The 19,586-nt window shown below is 50.8% G+C and overlaps 1 protein-coding gene across 2 annotated transcripts in view; it reads left to right on the top strand.

Moving 5' to 3' along the window:
* LOC129382171 (uncharacterized) overlaps positions 1-19,586 on the top strand; it is a 431,723-nt gene that overhangs the window by 348,577 nt on the left and 63,560 nt on the right. The window lies entirely within an intron of this gene.

Genomic DNA, 19,586 nt, shown 5'->3' on the forward strand with positions numbered 1-19,586 from the left:
AGTTCTCTACGACGCACTCACGCGTATTACGGAAATTTTGCGCTCAAAAATAGCCATCGCATTCTTTTTATGCGAATCCTCTCATATATTATGGCTGTATACAGGCCAAAAAGGCAATGCCGAAGCACACAGCTTATATGTGTATCGTGCTGGCTCACCAACCGCAGTGGTCGCTGTGTTGAACAGCGCCATGGGCCTCATGCAGCAAGGCTAGCGTAGACATGTTAATTTCAAGCATACTAGACTTGAAATGCGTGAGAACGAGGCCAGTGTATCACAAATATTTGATAGCGCCTGCGGCTCAGATGTTTCGTGGTTGCCTTAGGTTGGCCGTGCACGAGCATGCGCTCTTGTGTTTTATGTTTTACTCCCTACGCCAATCGATCAGACAGTGAGCTGATTTACCATTTAATGTTGGTAATACAGAGAGGCCGGTTTCTTTTGTTGAATTAAAATCGATATAAGCAAAATAGTAAACAACACATACACGCACCGCGACTGATAATGCGAGTACACCGCGGCTGATTATGCGTGTCACATTTTTGCGCCATTAAGACATATTTCTGCTTACAGTAGTTACAGTAGTTACCGATTCACCGAAAGGCTTCCCTGACGACATTATATCAACGAACATGGCGTAAATTTCATAAAGTAAGATCTAAAACATCTCGAAATCGTTCCGCAGCCCGCGACAGCAATACTTTCAAGCAGCGTCGCGCCGGATCGCCCAAGCCAGAGAGGAGGAAAGGCTCTACGCGCGCCCTTTCCTCCTCGCCCGATGAAACGGTCTATATCGTAGCGCAATAGAACGCCTTCCATTCGAAGTATCTAGACGTGCAGCCGTCTCAGCGAGCAGAAATATTTAAAACGGGATTTGGCAACCGGCGCGGTCTCTTGTTAAAACTGCGTGCGGACGCCAACGACACTGATTAATGGACGCGATGCCAGTCGCGGAGGCCATGCATCATGCTCCGTGTGTAGCCTCCGAGATTTCGCTCCCATTCGCGCGTCATTTCAGTGGTGGCTGGCTCCTTCTCGGCACCATGGCGCTCGCACCCGAGGACGCTGTGGCGCACTCGGGCAACGCTGGTGCGGCTTGGCTGGAGCGAGAAAAACGGGATTTCGCTCTGATGGCTCAACGGCTGTGTATTCTCACATTGTGCGCACAGTACTCCCGCTACATTCACCTAGGTATACAGAAGTGGTGCTATGAGAGGGTTCGTCATGAGACGCCGCCAACTGGCCCCTTTGATCGACCTCCTGAACTTTGTGTTGGCTTTGTTAGCGAAGGCGATTTTCAGGAATACGTGTGCCAGTTTCACTGGCACTGAAAGTGCAAACACACAACGAATGTTTCAACTAAGGCGCAGCTAGCTTTAAAATGGGTTTCATGGCGACTTCGCAATCTTCACCTGCTGCGTGCAGCAGTTGCCAGACTGGACGGAGCGAGAAATCCGTGCGGGAAGCGTGAGATGCGCAATTATTTACTCGTTTGTTCGTATATTAGAGTTGCCACCCAAGCAGGCATTATCATAATTATCAACAGTATGATTGAAATGGTAATTACGCCAAATACAAAAGTCCGCGTATGTCTTATCCGCATGCCTCCTTATTACGGCATGCTTAAGGTATTTACTTTAAGAAAATATATGTATTTATAAATACCTTACAGGCCTCCAAAGAGGCATTGGTTAAGGTAGAATCTACGGTTACATAATCGTAAAACAAGCGTTATGCAACAAGGAAAAAATATCAGCGTAACAAAAGCTTTAGTCAGACAACGTAATATCGCGAAAGATCAATAGTTAGTACAACAACTACAACTGATATGAAAACTGAAACGAAAAAAGTACGCACGCTACAATACTATAGTCTATCTCACTACCGCCTTGCAAGACTGTGGAAGCTACACGAATTCACCAGTATGAAGGCCGAATGCCCCTTGAGATGTGCTCACCCGCACCTCGTCGTCTGTTCAGCTTCTACTTGCCATCGCGTCGGTACATGCTCCGTGGTGGGTGGGTTGACGAAAAATATGTTTTGACGCTATAACCATAAGCTTCGTTTACGCGGATGCAACACCGGGGCTTTGCTTTACCTGTACGCTTTCCTTGCAGTTACCTTGCAGCCTTGTTGGAAAGTAGCAAGGGCGAAGGCCCTCATAGATGTTCACCTGCGGCACAGCGTTTGCTCGGCGTCTATACTTGGCCGTTGCTCGCTACCGTCATCACGCGCCATGCTAGAGCGGGGTAGTACGTTAATGATGCAGTGAGCAATTAGGCGTTTATAGCGTTCCGCATCGTCAACGCATCACCAGTGTTAATGATGCGTCGCCACCTACTAGTAGAAATCAAACCTGTTTTACGGCTTGGCGTCGTGTCTGTAGTCCTAGTAGCATAAAGAGAAACAGCCTATCTCAATAATTACGACAAAACAGACCTAATGCTCTGACCTGAGCTTGAGACGAGACTTCGTTATGACGGATTTCACCTTTTTCTTTTTTGCTGGCAGGGCGGACAGCCATTCACACGCGCGAATTCAGATAGAAACCGGTAGTGCGCGCTTAATGACGCTGCCATGTCCCTATAGTTTATCACACAGTTAGTGTGGCTATTAAGGTTACCGGCGGTAACTGCCACAGTAATTCTCGGTACACAGCGGGTATGCGCAAATGCCATGACATGCCACGTATCACTGTACTGTACACTGTAAGAATGTTTATACCCTTAAGGGTGTTTTCTTGTCGCCTTGCTAACACTCTTGCCGTTAGGGCCATCAAAATATTTATAGAGGTCGACAACGGAGCTCTAACTAGAGGCGCAATGACAAAAGACGTAGTTGAAAACTATGTAATCATTCTGACAGCCTTGGGCGAGTTTCATAGGAGAGTTTCACAGGGGAGTTTCATATCCCTCCTTGTGAAATTGCCTTCTCGGTTATTTCTATGCGCCCAAGGCTGTCATAATGATTACAGCAAAAATTACAGTCCGAAAACACAGTCAGATTACAGTAAGAAGACAGTAACATTAAATTGGTTTTGGTTCAAAGTATATTTCAGGTGCGAACACTCTTTTGATGCGATGCGAGCAGAGCCGGGACTTTAAAACATTCCATGCCTATTCCATTGCTTCTCGCGTTCTGTGCGTGGTCAGAGCGGCGCTTCGACCGCGTTATCAAGGGGCTTTTGTTATCGGTTGATCAGTCGGCCTTGACAGACGGATAATAAGTATGACGTAGAAATTAGAGGAAAGAATAGCTGTGGAAGCCGCTGCTGCTAGTGCTCCTTTCATACCTTTATCAAGGTGATGCGCTGTCTCTTCAGGTTTGCGACAGGCAATGCAGTTGCTTTCAATCAGCTTATTTGAGGGCGATGCTTTATGATGCGGGTGAAAGCGCACTCACGTGGTATTTTTCATACTTCGTGAGGTTTCTTTGCCAGTCGGGAAAAAATTGTACGTAATTAGTACGTCATTTTATATGTCATTTTAGGGCGCCTACAAATGCCTCTTGACACTTTGATAGTTATGATAGTGCGTCTCGAGTTCGATAAATAATTAAAATTACCTCAATAAATCTCAGTAACGAGAAAATTACTGGCAGCTACTCCACTGTACTGTAAACAATACGCACTAGGATTTCTTCGAGTAACGCATTACTCTTTTTAATCTTGGTGCATGATAGTTAATAGTGACACCCTGTATATATTTATGACGTTTGCATTCAACTGACGACGTTTCCATCCCTTATAAATGTTAGAAATTATTAAATTATTTTTTCATGAATCATTAGCATTTCTTACTGGAAAGAGAAGCAATAAAGAGACACAAGACATTCACGTCCATTTCACATGCTATTGAGAAAAGTCTCTGCCGAAGGGGTCACTGAAGTCTATAGCTTTTTTTTCATGGTCAAAAAAGCACGCAAAGCAATTTGAAGCGTGGTGAACATACAGAAACGTTTTCATTCTTTAGGCATAGGCTATCAATTCCTTTAGAAATTCTTTAACTGGCTACCATCATCTCTTTCAAAAATATAATAAACTTTGTCTTGTATATATATTTAAATATATTGTGCATGTGCAATGTCTTAAAAGTGGAAATTTAAAACAATGTTAAAGTGAGAAAATACGGATGAGCCAGCCGCCATTAATGCTTCTAATGCGCGTGTCCTCCTGTTGTCAGTATTTGCAGAAATAAAGCGAAAGTATGAATTAAAAGCCGTGCACGTCCGCGCGCACAATGATGCAGTAAGCTATTAGCCTGAGTAAAGTTTCAAGTGAAAAGGTCGATGCAAATCAAAAGGATCTTCATATGATGTGGGTGGCAAAGCTCTGGTAACGGCATGTTAGGTGTGTTTGCGGCGGGGGAGGTGGGGGGCACTGTTTTGGACACTGTTAGGGAAGCCGTTCACATCACTGGTGAACAGGCTACTCGGTGAAGGGACTGTGTCAGCGTCTCAAAGAAAGGGGCTAGTCACTCTCCTTTGTAAGGATGAGTCGAGAAGCATCGATCGCAGTTCAGAAGTGTGATTGGACGCCATGCTCTTAGCATGGCGTCCAATCACACTTCTGAACTGCGATTACAAGCTCATAGCAAAGTGTCTGTGTATGCGACTCACTCCAGTACTCAACACTGTTTTGGGTGCATACTAGGCATGTTGTGTCCAGCGGCGTTCCACTCAGCTTCATGGTTCAGCAGTCGGGGACCTTCTGCTGTGGGCAAATGCTAGGAAACTTCCAGGTATTATGTGCTCCTTCAGGTATAATGTGCTCTGGTAACGGCACTTTAGGTGTATGTGTGTGTGTGTGTGGGGGGGGGGGGGAGCTTCGGCATCGCCCGGAGGGGGTGCAGGACACCACCCCCCCCGGGAAACTTCGAAGGGGGCTCGGGCCCCGGTGCCCCTCCGTAGTCGGCGCCTATGAATGAGGTCTTGTACATACTCATAAACGTTGTCACTTCAGCGCCCTATTCTTCAAGGTCCCACGAAGTTTCTTCAAGTGCAAGAACTATATATATATGTTGAAATACCACGGTAGAGACGACGCTTTATTCCAAAAAGGAAAAATGGCGTCGATGCAAAAACGAACGCGAGTCGATGATTGATGATGACTTTGTACAGATGAAGATGAAGTTCGCATAAATGCTTACACTGACTTCCCCCGTGGACGGAAGCGGCCAGCCTGGCCGCACATTAGACAATGGAACGGAGATGAAAGGGTTTCAGGTGGGAAACGTGCACGATCTCTGTTCCGCGGCAGCGTCGGTCAGTTGGGGCATCAACAGGTGTAACGCGATAGTTCACCGGCGAGGTCTGCTGTATGACTTTGTAGGGGCCAATATATCGAGACTCAAGCTTCTCACATAAACCGGGTGTTCGTGCAGGTGTCCATAGGAGCACATCGTCACCAGGGCGGTAGGAAACGACGCGGTAAGAGGCATTGTACCGATGTTTGCGATCGTCTTGGCTGGCTTCAGTGTTGATACGGGCGCGACGACGACATTGGGCAAGACGAGACACAAACTGGTCGCAAATGAATGGTGAAGCGTTGACGGGGCCAGAGAAGAAAGAAACGTCGAGTGATGAGGTTGGGTGGCGGCCGTATACTAAGAAAAACGGAGAGTATCCGGTGGTCCGTTGAACAGACGTGTTGTATGCAAATGTTGCAAATGGGAGAATCGCATCCCAGTTACGATGGTCAGGTTGAATACACATGGATAGCATGTCGCACAGCGTGCGATGAAATCACTCTGTTAGGCTCTTGGTTTGAGGGTGGTAGCTAGACGTTATCTTGTGCATGGTGTTGGGACGCTTGCAGAACTTGATTAAGAGTGCTTGAAAGAAATGCCTTGCCTCGGTCGCTCAAAACAACGTGAGGCGCCCCGTGACGTAAGTAGATAGCTTGCAAGAAGGCCGCTACTTCTGAGGCAGCTCCTGAACGTATTGGGGCTATTTCAGCGTACCGGGTCAAGTGGTCAACAGCAGTGACGATCCATCTGTTGCCGTCTGGAGTAGGTGGGAGTGGACCGAAAAGGTCAATGCCGACGACAGAGAACGGTTGTGCTGGACAAGGAAGTGGTTGTAGCGTCCCGACCGGAGCAGTAGTAGGTCGCTTACGGTGTTGGCAGAGCGTGCACGAGACAACATATCTAGCTATGCTTGTAAAAAGACCTGGCCAAAAGAATCGGCTGCGTATGCGCTCGTGTGTTTTGTGGTAACCCAAGTGGCCTGACGTAGGGTCATCGTGTGAGGCCTTCAGAACTGCAGCGCGAAGGGAGCGCGGTAGAACGGGAACCCATCAATGTCCTTCCGGGTGAAAAATTTACCGGTACAGCACGTCGTCTTCGAACTTGAACAGTTTGAGCTGTTTCCGTAGCCTGGCATTGGGTGGAGATGAAACACCGCTAAGGCGCTTGATGATCCTGTGGCAATAAGAATCGGCGCGCTGGTGAGAGGAAAGCACTGAAGGGCGGTTTGATGGAGTCAATGAAGAAATCGGTGTAATACACGATGCGTCCTCCGTGCAGCCAATTTGACTAGGGGATGTGACGTGCTCCGATGATGGTGGTAATGGACATCGTGAAAGAGCATCGGCATCTTGGTGCTTCCTTCCGGACTTGTATATGACATCGAAATTATATGCTTGTAATCGGAGTATCTAGCGGCCAAGGCGTCCAGACAAGTTTTTGATTGTCGACAACGAACATAGGGCATGGTGGTCGGTCACAACCGTGAAATGCCGACCGTGGAGATATGGACGAAATTTCTGAATGGACCAAACAACAGCCAAACACTCTTGTTCGGTTATAGAGTACTTCTTTTCCGTGGAAGTGAGAACGCGGCTTGCATATGCAACAACCTTTTCGCAAAATTCTTGGTCGCGCTGCAGCAGTACGGCACCAATTCCTTGACCACTAGCGTCAGCATGCAGTAATGTGGGCACCTTGTCATCAAAATAACAAAGAACAGGTGGGGATGTTAGCGCACGCTTGAGTTCTTGGAACGCGGGTTCACACTGATCGTTCCAATCGAAGGAACTTGAACTAGCAAGGAGGTTGTGGAGGGGCGAGGCAATGCTGGCGAAGTTCCGGATAGAACGTCGAAAGTATGAGGCGAGTCCAATGAAGCTGCGCAGTTCTTTTGCACGAAGTGGGCGTGGAAAGTTGAGCACTGCGGAAATTTTGTCCGGATCGGGCTGGATGCCGTCTTTGCTAACGAGAAGACCCAGGACTTTAATCGTTGTGCTAGCGAAAGGGCACTTCCTCGTGTTCAGTTGAAGTCTGGCATTAGAAAGGCATGTGCGCACTTCATCTAAGCGTTGAAGATGGTCATTGAAAGTCGAGGAAAACACGCCGATGTCACTGAGGTAACATAAACAAGTTTTCCACTTGAGGCCGCGAAGAACAGTGTCGATCATTCTTTCAAATGTGGCGGGAGCATTGCATAGACCGAAAGGCATTACGTTAAACTCTTAAAGACCATCCGGAGTAGAAAAGGCGGTCTTTTCTTTGTCCGCTTCGTGCATTGGAATTAGTCAATATCCGGAGCGAAGATCAAGGCTAGAAAAGTATTGCGCGCCTTGCAAAGAATCGAGGGCGTCATCGATACTGGGCATCGGATATACATCCTTACGGGTGATCTTGTTTAGCGCACGGTAATCAACACAAAATCGTACCGATCCATCCTTCTCCTGCACTAAAACGACGGGTGATGACCAAGAACTGGCGGAGGGACGTATGATGTTTCTTTTCAGCATATCGGCGACGTTCTCCTCGATGATTTTGCGTTCGGCCAAAGAGACTCGGTAGGGACGACGGCGTACAATAGTCTGGCCATCGGTGTCGATACGATGGAAGGCAACGGAAGTCTGTCCGAGTGACGAAGTATCCATTCTAAAGGAGGCCAGATGCTTCGTGAGCAATTTTAGCAACGCTTCACTCTGAGCAGCAGTAAGGTCAGGACTTATCACGGAAGCAAGGGCAGATGAAGCAGATTTGCCCTGTTGAGGAAGAGCTTGCGAGGCGGCAAGAGGAAGCAGGGAGACTGGTTGGGTATCCACATAACAGGTCACTACGGAGCCTTGAGGTAGGAGGATTGTCTCAGTGGTCGCGTTTAGCGCGATGATTAATGCATAACTTTCTTTAAACCGCACCAGGCAGGAAGCGAAGACAATCCCACGGGCAAGACAGCGGCCGTAAGGAGTGATGAACACGTAACCATTGGTGATGTCCGTAGAAGAGAGACATGATTTGCTCGTAGCCGGGAGGCAGTACAAAATCGGCAGCAGTGAGAAAACGCACTCGTGGCTCATCGGCACTCCCGCTGCAATGAACAGTCTCGGTTATATGGACTACACGTTGACGGCAAAAGATTACAGCGGCCGCTGACGAGAGATAGTCGCAACCTAAAATTAGTTCATGAGCGCACGGGAATAAAATCGCGAACTTAATGTGATAACGGATACCATCAATGAAGACGCGTGCTGTACATTGGGCTGATGGTCGAATGATTGCTCCATTAGCCCCAATCAGGGATGATACAATATAAGGCGTCTTCACTTTCCGCAGACGAGAGCACAGGTCCGCCCGCATAACAGATATAGTAGCTCCCGTGTCAATCAGAGCTAACAAACGCACACCCTCCACAGACACCAATAACATGTTCGAAGGAAGTTCAGGAGGACTTGGAGCACTTCGCGGCGATGCAGTTTTCCCTCCAAAAACTGCACTCGTTAGTTTTCCGGTCGCTGGACATGGAGTTGGGAGACAGGGCGAAGTGGCGAAACAGAACGTCGGAGCGGCGATGGGGAGCGGCGTCTCGAGGGCCGTGTGTTGTGTGCGGTGTTCGAGAAGTCGGCCGAAGATCGAGATCGGCGAACGGGAGGATTATCGTCATAAGTGCGGTAGACGCGAGGAGGTGGCTCATCGCGTTCAAAGGCAGCGTAACCACGACGTTCGTCTTGCTGGCGGCGTCGGCAAAACCGGGAGATATGTCCTCGAAAGCCGCAGTAATAGCAGACAGGCCTCGACGAACGCCAGGCAGAGTAGTAAGGCGGGTTCGGAGCTCAGGCGACTAAAGGTGCCAGGTGATCGTGAACAGGGGCAGGTGGTGTGATTGGAGACGGCGCGGCTGGCATTGCAGCAAGCTGGGCGTAAAAAGCCGGTTGTGGGCAAGGAGAAGTGTTGGTGTGGTGGGCGTTCTGCAGGGAGGCCAATTGCTCCTTAATAATGCCGCGCAGGTCAGCAGAAGCAGGTTGGACGTGAGCGCTGCTGCAAGGGGGTGAGCCATGCGCTTGCAATTCCTCGCGAATTATGGCTCGTATGATAGACCGGAGCTCAATACTGTTTACCAGGGGGTTGTCGGAAAAGTCCGGTTGCAAGCGGATTGATTGCAGGGCGTCGAGGCGCTGACAGACGGAGACGACGTCCGACACCGTCGAAGAGTTTTGAGCGGCCAGTGCGTTGAAGGCAGTAGATCCTATACCCATAAGAAGGTGTCGCACGCGGTCAGTTTCTGGCATGGCACTGTCGATACGGCGGCAAAGCGCGAGGATGTCCTCAATGTACGAGGTATACGACTCGCCAAAGTGCTGGACGCGCTTAGACAGCCTCTTTTTCGCAACTTCCGAACGAACCGCGTGTGTGCCAAAATTCCGCCGTAGCTGCCGTGGACGCTGCGGTCTGGTCTTGCGACATGGCCTCTTGGCGAAAGCGGCGTCCCGAACGTAGCTCCAGGAGAGATCTTGAAGTGGATTGAGGTCGAAGGGACCTTAAAGCGCCTCCACCACTTGAAATACCATGGTCGAGAGGACGCTTTATTCCAAAAAGGAAAAATGGCGTCGAATCAAAAAACGAACACGAGCCGATGGTTGATGATGACTTTGTACACATGAAGATGAAATCCGCATAAATGCTCACAATATATATACATAAATATATATATATATATATATATATATATCTATTGTCGCGAAGCACTTTGAGCAGTAAGCGTTCGCGACCGACTAGAACGTCGGAGCAGCGAGAGGCAGTGTAGCCGATCGGGCACCGAAAACAAGGTTGTTCTTTCTCGTCGTCGTTGCCTCTCTCCGAGCCACAGCCCCACTGCTCCTTATTTTACAGTACAGTTATCTCCCCCGCGGAAAAGGAAGCCGTCCCGGCGACCTACGGGTAGGACAACACAGGCGGATCATAGTAGGGCTTGAGACGCTGGGCATGCACAATTTTGCGTCCTCGACGGCAATGATCCAAAGGTAGCTCGAGGGGTTCCACAATATAGTTGACTGGAGACGTTTGGTTGATCACGCGGTATGGGCCTTGGTACTTCGACGCGAGTTTCGGTGACAGTCCAGGGGTAGAGGCTGGAACCCAAAGCCACACTAGCGAGCCAGGAGCATAGGATACAGGAGCATTGGAAGTTTCTCTATGGTGCTTCTGGCGTTGCTGGTCTTCTGAGGTAAATATACGGGAAAGCTTGTGACACTCTTCTGCGTGTGCAGCAGCTTCGGATAGGGTAGTTGTTTCCATGGAGTCAGGGAGGTACGGAAGGATAGTATCCATTGTAGAAGAAGGTTCGCGTCGGTCGTTTTGGTCGGATGCAACGTACGTGGCCAGCATGTCACCAAGAGTGCGATTAAAGCGCTCGGTCATTCCGTTAGTCTGTGGATGATACGCAGTAGTGGTGCGATGAATGATGCGGCATTCTTTGCGGAGAGCCTCGATGACGTCGGAGAGGAAGACGCGGCCTCTATCACTGAGTAATTCCCCGGGAGCTCCGTGGCGAAGGATGATGTGGCGCAGGAGAAACCAGGCGACATCACGTGCAGAAACGCTGGACAAAGGGGAAGTTTCTGCATATCGCGTAAGATGGTCGATGGCCACGATTAACCAGCGATTGCCGTCTGATGTGGTTGGCAGAGGTCCATAAATGTCGATGCCTACTCGATCAAAAGCACGTGCTGGGCAAGGCAAAGGCTGCAATGGGGCGGTTGAACGACGAGGGGGATCTTTACGGCGTTGGCAAACGAGACAGGAGCGGACATAATGATGAATGAATCGATACATCCCCCGCCAGTAGTAACGAAGGCGTAGACGCGCGTATGTCTTCACTACACCTGCATGCGTGCACTGGGGATCGTCGTGCAACGCTGCACAAATATCAGAACGCAGGTGCCGCGGGATGACAAGCAACCATTTGCGGCCGTCCGGGAGGTAGTTACGACGGTACAAGAGCCCGTCGCGAATGGAGAAGTGATGTGCTTGGTGACGTAATGCGCGATTGGTAGTGAGTGTCGATGGGCTGGACAAGAAACGCAGCATGGACACAATCCATGGGTCTTTCTTCTGCTCCAGAAGAATGTCCGTGGCAGCAAGGGGAGACTCGGACAATGAGGCCTTCAGGGAGCTAGCCTCGTCTGTTAGTGGCGAACGAGCAAGGCATCCGCATCCGAGTGTTTTCGGCCAGAACGGTACAGCACGCGAATGCCGTACTCCTGAAGTCGAAGGGCCCATCGATCAAGCCGACCGGACGGTTCTTTTAAGGACGACAGCCAGCACAGCGAATGGTGATCAGTTGTCACGTCAAATGGGCGGCCATAAAGATACGGACGGAATTTGGTTATGGCCCAAATTATAGCCAGGCATTCCTGTTCTGTGACAGAATAGTTTGATTCAGGTTTAGTGAGTGCACGACTGGCGAAGGCAACGACGTACTCATCGAAGCCAGCCTTTCTCTGAGCGAGAACGGCCCCCAAGGCCAACGCCACTGGCATCCGTGTGTATTTCAGTTGGAGCACTTGGGTCGAAATGGCGCAGGATTGGTGGTGACGTCAAGAGACGACGCAGCTTCGTGAAGGCTGCATCGCAATCCGGTGACCAGGTCGAAAGGTTGTGGCCACTACGAAGAAGCTGCGGTAAAGGTGCTATTATGGTGGCAAAATTGCGGATGAAACGGCGAAAGTATGACGCTAACCCAATGAAGCTGCCAGTTCCTTCAAGGTCGTTGGTCGGGGAAACTGGGCAACAGCTTGTAGTTTCGCCGGATCAGGGAGTGCGCCTTCTTTCGACCCGACATGGCCGAGGATGACCAGCTGCCGGGCAGCGAAGCGACACTTCTTCAAGTTAAGCTGGAGGCCAGCATCGGCGATGCACTTTAGGACGCGTTCAAGTCGAAGTAAGTGGGAAGGAAAGCCGGTGAAAAGATAACGATGTCGTCCAGATAACACAGGCATATCTGCCATTTGAGGCCGCGCAATATGTTGTCCATCATTCTTTCAAATGTGGCAGGCGCGTAACACAGGCCAAATGGCATCACGGTGAATTCAAATAAACCGTCAGGTGTGATGAAGGCCGTTTTCGGACGGTCTGACTGAGCCACTGGCACTTGCCAGTACCCAGATCATAAGTCTAAAGACGAGTAGGATTCGGCGCCTTGGAGGCAGTCTAGCGTGTCGTCAATACGGGGTAGCGGAGAAACGTCCTTGCGTGTGATCTTATTAAGTCGCCGGTAGTCCACGCAAAAGCGAATTGTGCCATCTTTCTTTTTTACCAGCACTACAGGAGAAGTCCAGGGACAGTGCGAAGGTTGTATGACACCGCGTTGGAGCATGTCTGCAACTTGCTCAGCGATCACGCTACGCTCCGTGGCGGATACACGATACGGCCTGTGGCGTAAAGGCGCATGGTTGCCGGTGTCGATGTGATGGACAACAGTGGCAGTACGGCCTAAGCGAGATTGTTGTAGGCCGAATGACGTGCGAAAGCGGTCTAGAAGATGGACGCGCGATCTGGGCGTGCTTCGCTGGAGTGAGATTGGGATCAATACACTGGTAAAATGTTGGGTCACATGGCGGCGTGGGATGAGAAACTTGAAGGGCCAGAGCGTCAACCGGAGGAGAAGCCGGGTCGTCAGGAACATCGTAAAGGAAGCTTGGTCCGATGTCGTCGGCATAACCAAGACACTTATTGTGGAGCAGGCTAGCAGGGCAAGGAAACAGGTTCGATACATAAAGTGCGCTAGAACCTTGACGAATGGCAAGAGGGGCAAAAGGAAGCAAAAAATGATGACGGCGAGCAACAAGCTTAGACGGCGTGAAAAGAACTGTGGAGTCGGAAAACCCAACGCAGGAAACGGGTACAAGTGCGGCAGAGTATGGAGGAATCTCGGTGTCGGCGGTGACGAACACACGACCGGAAGCGTCATCAGTATCTTCAAAAACGTTGGTGCCGAATGGCGACAGCGCGAGTTCAGCACGGGCACAATCTATAACGGCATGATGAGAGGACAGAAAGTCCCATCCTAACATCATGGCATGGGCGCAACGAGGCAGAACAACGAACTCAACATGGTATAAAGCGCACTTATAACAACACGCACGGCACACTTCCCTAAGGCTTCAATCGGCGCAGCGCTTGCTGTACGTAATGAAATGGCTGAATATGTCGTGGCGACTTTTCTAAGGGTAAGACGAAGCTGGTCCGAAATCACTGATATTGCTGCTCCCGTGTCTGCAAGCGCATGAACGGCGATGTCTTCTGCATAAACTTCAAGGACGTTCGGAGGAAATAAATGAGGTCTTGAGGAGTTCGCTGAGATCGCAGTTCTTGCCTCCGGAACTGCGGTCCTTAGTTTTCCTCTCGGATAGCTTCAGGGCGACGGATAAGCGGCGACAGAGAACGCCGACGGAGAGACGGAGACCGACGGGTATTGAAAAGTCGGTAAGGAGGAGGCGAGGTTTCGAAGGGCTGAGCGGCAGTAGCGGAACGGGACGGAGAGTCGAAACCGTTGCTTTGTGCCCTCGGAGAATCCGAAGGCTACCATCCACGCCGGCGGCAAAGCCGTGCTACATGGCCAGGTAGGCCGCACGAATAACAGATAGGCCGATTGTCATGTGTGCGCCATGGATTGAGAACAATGGGCGAAGACTGGTAGAAATATTGGCGAGGTGGGCGCACGGACTGCTGTGTCGGCCAGTAGCTGCTTGGGGGGGGGGGAGGGGGGGGGAGTAGGCGCATATGTCGCAGCTGCTTGCGGAGGTGAGGGAAAGGCGCTGGTAAGTCCGGATTGAATACCTGCAGACGGAGGCCTTGGATTCGCGACAAGGGCAGCGTACGTAAGTGGTACAGGCTATCAGAGTTGTCGGACGATCCCACCGCTGTCAAACAGATGTAGGAGTCGTCGGATGATTTCGCCGCTGCCACCATTTGAAGGAGTTGACGGTCGTAGAGAGGAACTCGGTGAACAGGATTTATTTACAGGATTTACATTTAAAACAAGACATACATCGACAGTCTAACGTGACTCCCAAATGGAGCCCGCAAGACGACGCATACAGCCAACAGCTTACGAGCACACATCTCACTAGTACATTTCTAGTACGACAACGAGCACTCAGCTCAATACGACGAGCACGACAACGAGCACAACGACGAGCACAACCTAGCAGCCGGCAAACGCTGCTTATTGCATTTGAGCAGTAAGCGCGAGCATTTGAGCTAGTCGCGAGCACTTTGAGCAGTAAGCGCTCGCGACTAGAAGCGAGAGGTAGTGTAGCCGATCGAGCACCGAAAACAAGGTTGTTCTTTCTCGTCGTCGTTGCCGCTCTCCTAGCCACAGCCCCACTGCTCCTTATTTTACAGTACATAGCATAGCCGTACAATAGTAGTTACAGTAGTAGCATAGCCGCCGGGACTTTTCCTAGCGGCGTGTCCCAGCTTGAGCCTGTGCTCTCGCAGCGACGTGCTATAGGGGCCCTTAACTGTATTTTCCGCCCTTGGTGCGGGACCCCTTTGGGTCCCCGCCGCCCTCGGACCGGGCGTTTGTGCAGTGTCGGGTGCCGTCGGATACAATAAACGGTTTCTGTCAACTTAGGGCAATACTGTGTTCTTGCGTGCGTCGCTCTTTAACCCCTTGCGGCCTGAGCTCGCGCGCAGCGGCGCTAGAGGCTGACGGCTGACGCGGCCCTGTGGCTCGCCAAGCTCGAAACCGCGGTGGTCGGTACTCCTGTGAGACCCGAAGACCCCACAAGCTTGACCGCGGCTGTGACTCCTTCCTTGGCAAGATCCCCGAGAGTGATCAGCCTGCAAACCATGCACTCGTTTTCACGGTTGGTGGCATCAATTCACGTTGGACGCAGGTCATTGCGTCCCATTGTACTACTGACATGCCTTGCCCTGACTTTTTGAAGAGAAGTCCCCACCCCCCGAAAAAAATTTGTGGCGCAAAAGGGGAGGAGCTAAGTGATGAGAAGGTTTGCAGCATCACGCAGACAATAAGGAAACAATATAACGCGTTGCAAAGTTCACATACAAATGTTCGTCAAGTAAAAAAGGTCCTAGATTTTGTCCATTTGTTTCTTCTACATTTGCACTTATATTCGTTTTCGCGTGCTTCCATTTGCGCTCCCGTACAATCAAGAGCGTGTATTCGCAACTTTTTATGTTTTTTCCACACTACTTTTAAGTGCTGCTCAAATTTACCGAAAATTTACCCCGTGTCAAGCTGCGTTCATAACCGCAAGCGTACGAGAGACTCCGATGTCAGAACCGTGTTGTGTCGCCTCTTGCGATCAGCAAAACCCTTATATCGCGGATGATTCAAGCAAGTTTTCAGGCACGTAGTATACTCTGGGCTGGAATTCTCCGACTTAAGGTGGCCTGACAGCCTGCATGGTTATCTGAGCTAGCTTGGATGCTCGGTTGCCGGAGTCAGAAGTTCGAATCCTCGCATTTTTTTTTTTCTTTTTCTGAAGGTGGGAAACTCGAATTCACCTCCCCCAGTACACTACACCTCCAGGCTTGGAGTGGCGCCTGACACCGGCAAAACCGCCGAAAGCAAGTGGGGCTATGCTAATTTAGGTACAAACAAATACACCGTCTTTTTGAATAAAAAGCTCACCATTGCGCTGTATGGAGGTGGAACGTAAATAAAAATTGAGGATTTCTGAAAAGTTCGTAGTGCTGATTCCACACAAGTCATGAAAACACCCATAGCGATCGATGCACTCGCCCATCATAGGGCAGGCCTGGGCCTTTACATCGCAGACCTTTACAACGACTGAAAAGCAGCTCACTCATAGAAAAATATTGTATACGTAAAAAGGGGACACTTGAACCGTTTCGCGTCCGAGCAAGTAAGGGTCTGATCACCTGCCAGGCGGCGTAGCCATTTGAACTTCCGCTTTATCTCAAAGGTAGACAGCTTGCGATACGTGTACGGGGTTGCGTCCACGCATCCAGTTTCCACAGAGACGTCGATGCTGCGTCGGTCATGTGCCGCCTGGTTACGCCCACCGCACCGCGCTTTTCCGCGCACCGCCTCGCTGGCGCGGTGTTTCCTTTTCTCTGTAGAGATAATTGCGCTGTTTCTTGAGTTAGGAACATGGTTAGCCAGAAGTTCTTTGCGCTGTGTGAGCGTATTTTGGACGTGTAGCACAGTACCTGAGCCGTGGCACCCGTTTACCGCGCAGTCCGTCGTTTTTTCTTTCTTTTTTTTGCACCCATCTGTTCCGGAAGAACATTTGCATTACTTCTGACGCGTAATTTTACAAAAGTTACTCGCAAGAAGCGGTGGCGCCGAGCAGAGCCAACGCACTCACATCGGGCTCCGAATGTTTTGACGTTTTTCGGTCCCTCGCTACCACCTGGAAATCGATAACACTGGATCCGCGAAGTGCTCCGCTCCCCGGGGACGCGAGTTTTCCGGATATTGGGCTCGTTTCGGGAATTACGGTCAAGAAACCACCTCCACCGGCCGCTAACCCTAACGACAAGTAGGGCGGCGCCGGCGAACGCGCACTCGACGCTCCGACCCCGACGATGGCCTCGATGGCTGCCTCCGGTGCGGCGGGAGTCTCTACATCGACTCAAGACACGAGAGCGCTGTGGCGATGAAGGCGTGGATTTATCCTGCTCTTGTGCCAATCGCATGTCGACCTCTCCCAAGGGAGGTGCCGACTTCCACGATGGCGGCGCTTCTTCAGCAGCAATGCATGACAATGAGGCGGACACGGGAGAAAGTCGTGCCACTGCGTGAGAAGAAACAGCAGGTGAGGGAGCGCAAAAGCGCGCCAGGAGGAGACGCCTCGTCGAACCGACCAACTGAACGAGCCACGACGCTGGCCACGCTGGACGCGTCTACCATGGTGCACCGCAACGGCGGGAAGATCTGAAAGTGGTTATCCGCCCGCATCAGGGCTTACCCCTTAAGAACATCAGCAGCCAAGGGCTGGCCCGGGTCGTCGTGGAGGCATGCCAAAACAAAATACGAAGCAAAACTTTCATCCTGCGTATCAAACCAAGATCGAACATCGCCGTTGTATCGACACCGGAGAAGAGGACGCGCGGATGATGCAGAGCATCAAAACGTTGCACATTAACGGACGACCCCATCCCGTTAATGCATACGTAACGACCGGAGAAGGGGCAGTACGAGGCGTCGTACGCGGAATCGAACCCCACACGTCACCAGCAGTTTTAAAGGCAAACCTCCGGATCCGTACCCAAGGAGTGGAGGTAGTGGAAGCCAGAATGCTCGGCGACTCCCCAAGTGCAGTGATTACTTTCTTCGGAAACGTCATACCGAGATACGTATACTACTACGGAGGAGAGAAGGCCTGCTATCCGTACCGTAATGCAACTCATGTGTGCAAAACCTGCTGCAACGTACACCATCGAACGGACGTGTGCCCACAACCGTCTGTGTGCTGCGTGTGCGGGGTGCAGGAGCCACCAGAAGGACACGAGAGCCGAGTTTGAGGCATTTCGTCGGTCGGTCGCTCACAACGATACAAATGCACGCACAAAGGCCGAGACAAACAGACAGGTGATCACAGCGACAGCGAACACACAGGTTGAACCTAGCCCGCCAACGACGACACTAGATCAGATAGCCTAAAATGTACACAGGCTATTCGCTGAGTTTCACACGCTCAGGCGACATGTAGATGACTCCATGGCCTCAATTCGCACGGGAGTCCGCAAGCGCACGAGCCCAAGCCCAGGCGGGCCGACACGGGGACCAAAGGGCATGAAAACGACCGACAGCGATGGTGCCATCCATGGCTAAACAAGGAACACGGGCCGCGGAAAGTCTAGACGTGCGGCAGTTGAACTGCTGCGCGCTTCGTACTAAACATGCTCAATTCATACAATATGTGCAGTCGGTGCCGACTCCTCCGGACATAATTTGTCTGCAGGAAATAGAAAAGCACAAGCGAAACCTTGAAGCGTACGACTTGTACACCTCTTGTGATTTCCTACAGGTCGCCACTTTTGCCAAAAAGGGTGTCACGCTAAGTGTAATATACATCCATGGAGAGATTATTCAACACCAAATAATCACGATATGGCCACCTAAACACAGAAAGCCGAAAACAGTGATTGTAAACACATACAGCCCTCCCAAAAAGAGACTGGCGGACTTTGAGGGTGTGGTTTCTTCAGCGATGCGTTTAGCGTCTAGGCGGTACAGAATCTCCATTTTGGGGGATTTCAATGCGCAGCACTGCGAATGGGGATACGCGGCAGACTCTCCGAAGTGAAAGCTTTTGCTAGATTTGACGGAGAGATATAATTTAACCCTGCTAACTCCTCTTGACGAACCCACTATAGAGTCGCTAATAGCGTCCCGAAAGATACCTCGCCGGACTTAACCTTCACGAACCAAGAGGATGAGGTAACTTGGACGAACTTAGGAGACAACCTTGGTAGTGACCACTACATCGTCAGCCTGTCGGTAAATTCGTCGCGTAAAAGGCGAGAGGTTGTGCAGTTCACACTGACGGATTGGACGAAATGTCGTGATCGCCAGCGCAGCACAGGTCCGATAACGAACGTTGGGAAATGGGCTAAGCAACCTCGCAACACGCTGGCGGAGATGACGAAGGTTATAGATACAACGCGAGACGGTCCGCTAGTGGACAGGCATCTGCCACATTTATGGTAGGCCCGCCGAAGTCTCACCTAGAGATGGAAAAGGCAGAGGTTGAACCTTAAACTCCGCATCGCTCAGCTAGCTCAGGAGGCGAACACGTGCGCGCAGGAATTAAGCGACGGTAACAGGGGCCAATTCTGCGATTCCCTTCGGGGGACGCTCAGTACCAATAAGGCATGGCACATTCTCCGCAGCACGATGGATGCCGGAGGAACCAAGACGGCAGTGCACATGATACTGGAGCTACTAGAGAATGATTTCAAGGGCAAAGACTAAGAACTCATTGATCACGTAAAGCAGATTGATGGCGGTACAAATTCCAAAGAGGCGAGCCGGTGCGGTAGCTATACGGGGCCGGAACAACCGAATCTGGACGCACGGATAACTACGGCGGAGGTCTATGCCGAGGCGCAGTCCTTCAATAGAAACACCACGTCAGGGCCCGACCAGGTTACTAACGCCATGATTCGAAACATGAGCAACGAAACCATAAAGCAGTTAACTGAATACCTTAACGAGAATGTGTGGCTCGATCAGAGAGAACTCCCGGCCGAATGGAAAAAAGCAAAACTGATCCTTATTCCAAAAACGGGGAAGCCACGAGATATTCGAAACCTACGACCCACATCGCTTATGTCGTGTGCCGGAAAGCTCTTTGA

Source organism: Dermacentor andersoni, chromosome 3, assembly GCF_023375885.2.
Source record: "Dermacentor andersoni chromosome 3, qqDerAnde1_hic_scaffold, whole genome shotgun sequence".
Classification (NCBI taxonomy): domain Eukaryota; kingdom Metazoa; phylum Arthropoda; class Arachnida; order Ixodida; family Ixodidae; genus Dermacentor; species Dermacentor andersoni.